The sequence below is a fragment of the Phaenicophaeus curvirostris genome, chromosome 21, assembly GCF_032191515.1.
Source record: "Phaenicophaeus curvirostris isolate KB17595 chromosome 21, BPBGC_Pcur_1.0, whole genome shotgun sequence".
Lineage (NCBI taxonomy): Eukaryota > Metazoa > Chordata > Aves > Cuculiformes > Cuculidae > Phaenicophaeus > Phaenicophaeus curvirostris.
In genome coordinates, this window is record NC_091412.1 from 6,196,543 (window position 1) to 6,203,509 (window position 6,967).

Genomic DNA, 6,967 nt, shown 5'->3' on the forward strand with positions numbered 1-6,967 from the left:
GAGGTGTCCCTGACCATGGCAGGGGTGTTGAAACTAGATGAGCTTTAAGGTCCTTTACAACCCAAACCATTCTATGATTATGAAGAAGGATGAATGGCTTCACTGAGATGGGAAGAGGTGAATATGGATTGCTTGGAAAAGAGCAGGAGGAAAGGTACAGGTCAAAAAAAGGAAGAAGAGAGGTTGAAACAAGTTAGTTGTATTTGCATTTCCTTTCCATGATGCAGTGGTGTTGCTTTGTGCCCCTTAGACCTGGATAAGTAGCTGGGATGGGTTTTGAAGGGGTCATGCTGCTCTTAATACTATACCCGCTGTGTCTTCGAAGCGGCTGTATAATTCTTAGCTGCAAACTGGGGTCTGAGCATATGTGCATCTGAGCTAAGCCATCCCACGGGGTTTGTTTGACTGAAGCCATTCAAAGGGGCTTTTCCCTTTGAAAAGTGGTAATTTTATTACGGGTAAAATGAATGAGGTCTCTGGAGATGGCTTATTTATAACTTCCGCCTGGAGAGCTTCCTGCCGGCTGTGAGGCGCGCTCCAGCCTTCCCTGGCTGAGCAGTCCCTGGCAGCCCAGACCTCCCCTCCTCAGGCTCTTCCCTAGGATCAGAGCTGCTTCCTATCAGGCTTCTCTGCTCCATAATCTCTGTCCCCACCATCCTCTTGCTTTGGGTAGCTGAGCAGAGCCGGGCCCTGGTGCAAGTGGCACCTTCCTGCCAGACCCTCTGGAGCACCCGAGCCAGTCTGCAAGTGGAGCCCTGAGATGGTTTTCCTCTGCCACATGGACTCGAAGGCTTCTCAGTGAGGGAGGAGGGAGGGAGCAAAGAGAGTGGTTTTGGAGCAGATGGAGGGTAATGGTGCTCCTACCTCACACTGGCACTTGGAGCGCTGCCACAAGGAGCAGTTCAGATCCTTCAGCTCCTTACTGCTCACAGCCACGCGCGCAGCCTGCTCACTGTGGCACAAAACCTGGCTCTGCTGTTCCGTGGTGGAAACTTCACTGGGACTGGGGTTTTCCTAAAAAGAAAAATTATCAGATACAAGCTTTCCTTTTACTTTCATTCTCCTGCATCACACAAATTTATCGGATCCTGTCTTGGTGCTGGCCCTAGGATGCCTGCGTGTTGGGGACTGCTGAGCTAGAATTAAAGAACATGTGTCTTGCATTTGGTTTATTGCCTCAAGGTCTGTGTTTTGGCTTCAGTCACCTCTGCTTCCTTTCCCCTTCCTTCCCCACCCCCTTCAAAAGAAAAGCCAGCAGCGCTGCACTGCAAGAGGGAAAAATTCTGGCTGCACTGGGCAACAGGGGGATGATGGCACCTGGGGGAGAGCCTCAGGGCTTGGGCTTTTTGCCAGGGGAAATGGGTCTTGTAAAATGAAGCGTGGGTGGTGTGGCTGTGCCATTTGAGACTGGTCATTGCAGCCCAACAGGCCAAAGGCCTGCGTGGTCCCTACCCCCTGTGGTGGTCCAGGTAACTGGGACAAAAGGTACAAAAGAGGGATCCCCTGTGGAGCAGTGTTGCCCTCACACCCTCCCAGTTCCCAGCAATGAGCAGTGCAGGGTCTTCCGAGCCAAATGCTACCCGCAGCCTTGCACTTAATCGACATGTATAAACTGCCTCTGGTGAGTTTGTGTGATGGCGTTTTGAGTCCATTTGTCCTTCTGACCTTCACGACATCCTGTGGCAATGTGTCCCACAACTTAATTACATGTGGGTGAAAAAAGTGCTTCCTGTTTGTTTTCTAAATTGCCTTTAGCATCCCTGGCTAATCCATCATCCTGATACTGCGGAAAGGTGAGTAATGGCCCCTGCTTTGGCTTGTCTATACTGCCTGTGAGTTTATAGACTTCTCTTCTGTCAGCTGTCTCTGTTCCTGGCTGGAGTATCTGAGGTCTATTTAGCTCCTTGGGTGGGAGCTGGTGTCCTCCCTGACACCTAGTCCCAGACCTTTTCTAGCTCTCTAGTGCCTTTTCTAAGGGGAACGTGCACCAGGACCTTTCCTCCTTTTGCTGAATTGAGAACATAGAAAATCTGCTGTGGATTCCCAAGTGTGTGTTTTGGTGTCTAAAACCAGGATCAGCTGTTTATGATGGTGTTCTCCATCCTCGCAGAGAGCGGGAGGAGATGGCAGGAGTTGTGCTGTAGCTGTGACTGAACTGGTTTCAACCTTCCCATGGGAGACAGGAGATGGGATCAAAGGGACGTGCTGGTTTGTGCAATTGATGTCCCAGCCACAAAACGGTGCGTGTGTTTCGTTCTTTTTTCGTACCTGAACTCCGCAGCTGGGATTCAAGAATGCTGATGAAACGTTCCGTACTGTTTCAAGTGAGTTGCCCTCATTTCTGGAAAACAGCACTTAAATTAATTTGTGGATCTGGGTCTCTCTCCTGTGTGTTGTCTGGGTCTACAGTGTCTGTGTCTCTCTCTGGGTGCACCCAAACCACTTTTCTGTTCCTCTCGAGATACGCTCTTTCATTTGCAGCTGCAGACGGCAACGTAAGCATCTCTAGTTTACATTGCGTTCTTCTACTAAGCTTTTGCTTTCTCCTACATAAGCCGTGCAGGAGCAGCTGAACACAAGGTTTGGAACCTTCTTCCCAGAGATGACAAAATCCTACTAGGAAATTTTAGATCTTTCCCTTGTTTCCCACGTGCTCGCTGGTGCCCATGGAGAGGGCAAGGAGTGGGGCTGAGTGTGGGCCAGCTGACTTCTGTGCTTGGGCTCGGCACTCCAGGAGCTGGTTTTCTCTGCCTGCTGCCTTTCCTTTGCTTAATGCAGCCGCGTAGTCCTTGGCAGGCAGCACAGAGTCTGAGTGTCAGGTCCTGTGCTGACTTCTAGCCTCTGCCAGAGACCCGCACGCTGCTCCCCTTTTCTTGCAGTAAGGGAGGAAGCGGAGCGACACGATCGGTGGGCTTGGGAGGGACTTCAGGCAACCCAGCCCTTCCTCAGGAGACACTTGCTCTCCACTGGAAGGATTGTTTTGTTAGCTGAACACTTCTTTCCTGCTCTGCCTCATCACGTCCATAGCTCTAATTCTTTGACTGCCTTGCTGGATGCTAACGTAGGCTTGCTCTCCTACCAGGACAGACACCGTGTCTGCACTTCTGTGGTGTAAACCACTGTTGAATGCAGGTACGTGGGTGAGGAACCGCAGCACGGAACAGTGCAGATGTCCAGTCCTGCCCCCAGATGCTGGCTGAGGCCAGAAAAACAACAAATAGGTAAGGCAAGAGTCACAGTGGAGAAAGTGGGTTTGGGGTTTTTTTTGTACCTGCCCTATTCCCTTCATATGTCCCTCAGGTCTGTTCCTTCCCCAGGAGACCACCAGTGCTTGGTGCCGATATCAAGTGTGGAAATAGGGATGGCTCAGCTCCAACAAAAGCTGGAGTGAAGTGTGTTGCCCAGTGCCTGTCCCGTCTTCGAAGCCCTGGAGCCAGAGCAGAGCAGCAGATGGCACTCGAGCATAAGCAGAGCCTCGTGCTGCTGACAGCAACCCTGAATTATTCTTGCCTGAACTGTGCAAAAGAAGCGCAGCCATTCAGGCTCTCAGTCCTTGAAGGAAGACGTATAATCTTGAGCATAAGATGCATCTATAGGACCTTGATTTACATGCTTTGGATGTTCCTCTCTGCTTGCGGGTCCAGATTGTATCTCTGCTTGTGCAGATATGTCCGCACACGGTGTCTGGACTTGGGATGATAAAGAAAAAGTGTTACTTTGCACTTGCAGAGACTGACCCCTAATTTGCTGTTTTCTCTGCGATTGTGTTGTGCCTTTCCGCTCAGAGCTACCCTAGTCCACAGAAGCAAGATGGTTTTTTTCCAAATCAGGTATTTCCCACCTCCCCTAGCTCAAATGAAGAAAGCTCGTTGTGCTCCTACTGAAAAATGGGCTTGTAGATGTGGATGCTGAAAAACAGCTCAGTTTGCTTTTAAAAAGAGGCAACGGCCTGACAAGTACAAATGAGTTAGGAAAAAATGTTCCTCTTGAGGTGCTGCAAATATAGTGCATGAAGGTGTTTTTATTTTGTTTAATTAGCAATAAATCCAAACCTTATTTTCATATTTCCAGGACCATTTGTATTTCAGAGACAGATCACAACCTGAACATATCTCATTACTCAAACCTAGACAAAACCAGCACTTTCTGGAGCCTTTTGGAAGGCAAAGGATACCATATATTACACCTGTAGTCTTACTTTGTTTAAGACCCAAATAAAATAACTGAAATCTGTTCTCATCACTGAGGGAAAAGGAAGCAAGGACTCTCAGGGGCCAAGTTCTACTGTTCCCAGTTTTCCTGAGGAGCCCCACATCTGGGCGGCACTGTGAGTCGAGTGGCACGGTGCTGCCCCAGGTAAGAGGACAGAAAGTTGTCCCTGAACGCCTGTCGTACGAACGGAGACTCCGACATTGCCTGTTATAAAGTCGTGTGGAGCAAAATGAAGGCAGTGGTTCTGTGCTCTCTTGTCCTGGCTGCTGCCTCAGCCCAGGATTTTAAATGCGTGTTGCATACTCTAACGGTGGTCACTTTGCATTTGGAAGTGTATCTTGATACCTGCTAAAAAGAATGTGACCCCAGGCCCTTCTCCTTTCACTTTTCTTCTTCCTCGTGAAGGCAGCGAGCACTGTGTGCTCTGCTTGGACAGGACTTGTATGTTAAAAGGTGCAGAGCATGGCAAACTGAAGTATAAACCATCTTGCAAAATAAGAAATTTGACCCTTAAGCTGATCTAAGCCAGAAATTGGGAACGTGTGGTGATGTTCATCCAGACACAGATCTGAGGGCTCATTGTACCTCCTGTACAGCTCTGTCCAGCCTCTCCAGTCCCCGTGAGCATCTGATTTTTCTCCCTTAGTTGCCTTTGCTTAATGTAGACTTGTATTCCCAGAGATGCTTTTGAAGCCGCTGGTGTGGGGTCTCGCAGTGTGTGCTGGGCATGCCCTGCAGCTCCTCTGGTTGAAGAGCTTTTGCTACGTAGTCTTGCAGGGCTGTCACCACGCCCCAGGGCTGGCAATTTGCAAGGAGAGCCAAGTTTTCAAGCGCACAAGCCCTGACCGCAGCTTTGGGCCACACTTGTGCTTTCGGGGGTCTTGCAGGGGCAGCTGAGATGGGACAAGCCTTGCCCCAAGGTGTGCGGGTCCCAGCAGCCACAGTCTGTTCCTGGCTCTGCTGCTTGCTTGGGTTTTGCCCTTGAGCTTGACACCTGGGGTGGGTTTGCTCTGGGATGGTGAGGAAGTGCTTGCCCTGTTGTTTGTGGAACATCCCAACCTCAGGCCTTAAGCCTGGCCTCCCTTCTTGTTGAAAATGGGGAGAAAAAACGATTTCTGAGTCCCCAGCTCTATTGTTTGTAAGACCTGTATAAATGCATGGATTTTTGTTAGCCTCTTGACCTCTTGGGCAGTGTTCTTGCTCTGCAGTAAAGAGGTGCCCTCTTCCTTCCGTCCACCTGACTCCTGGGTAATAGAAGAGCTAAATGTTTATTACTTTTTTGTAGCCTTTTCCAGTTGCCAATCAAATGTGTCTGGTTTGGGGGGTTGTTTTGTTTCTTTGTTGCTGTGACTATGCAGGATGCTCTATCTCGCTGTAATTACGGTTCCATCATTGTCTTGGCATGAAAACATCTGCTGTCTCCCTGCGATCTCCACTTCTCCTATTTCTTTTGAGAATTTCATGGATCGTGATGACCTTCTATTTTCCATAACATCTCATGCATCTCAGTGTACACAGCTGTTTCTCTTGTGTTCCCCTGTCTCTCCATCTACCTCTTCTTTTTTTTTTTTTCCCCTATCAGCATCTCCAATGCATTCAGAATTTGAGCTCATCTGCTTATCAAATCAATATCTCACTTGCCATCTACTCTGCAATGCAACTGCTGTAAACACAGCACCTTTGCTCCTAACCACACAGGCTGTTTTCTCCTCTGAGCGTGATTCATCTTCCAGCTCGTGTATAAGGTCTTTGTTCTTCTTATTTAACGTTTTGAAGTTAAATTTCTCAGCCTTTTTATTACGTTGTACTCTCTGGTTGTCTGGGCTTGAGGTCCATCCATGCCGCTGCTCCTCTCGAGTGGGTGGGAAAGAATGAGCTGCAGGATGGATGGAGGATGTTGCCAGTCAAGGTGAAGTCGCTGGCTGCTGGTGACAAACTACAGCAAAGTTAGAGTGTGGTGAGGAGAGGAGCCGTGCTGTGCGTGGGGACAGAGGGAGGGGGCTGGTGCCACTCAGCGAAGGGGCTGGAGACGTAGGGGATTGAGTACTGGTTTTGTGTGACCTTGTTTAAAGAGCACAGGAGTATGATGAACAGAAATACTTCAGGTTTTATTCTGTTCTGGCACCCTTTATTACTAGGACTTTACTGATATGCCTATTCTCTTAAAAAATACTAATAAAAAATCAGTCCTATATCTGCTGCAGGTGGACTAATAAAACTGGAGTATGACAAGACCTTAAATCTCTTTGCTTTGCTCCCCATCAGTAAAAAGTGCATCGCACCTCTCCGCCTCCCGTTCCCACGTCTCGCCTGCCTGCCTGCCGTGCTCCTGACAGCAGGACCCCCATCCCGCTGCTCTGTACGGCATGATGCAGTAGCAAAATGAATCCCAAGAATATTAAAAGCACATGTTTTTTAGATTTTATTCACCCTCAGCCCATGATCTTTCTAGATCTGAGCTGGCGATGTCCTGTTCTCGAAAGGCTTTGCAGAAATTCAGCACCTGGGAGGTGTGGCTGAGAAATGGCTCTTTAGATCTCAGCAGAGAACGGGGATCTTGGTAAGGAGCAGAAGCAGGGTGGAGATTAATGGATCATGCAGTAACTTCTTAGATGGACAGAAATAACAGTCTGTACATCAAAGCTTCTTCCTCTTTCAGGAGTATTGCTGTTTATGCAGAGATGGCTTGCGTACCTTTTTGTACAGATATGGATTATATGCGGATACTTGTACATAAGTAAGGCTGTAAAATCAT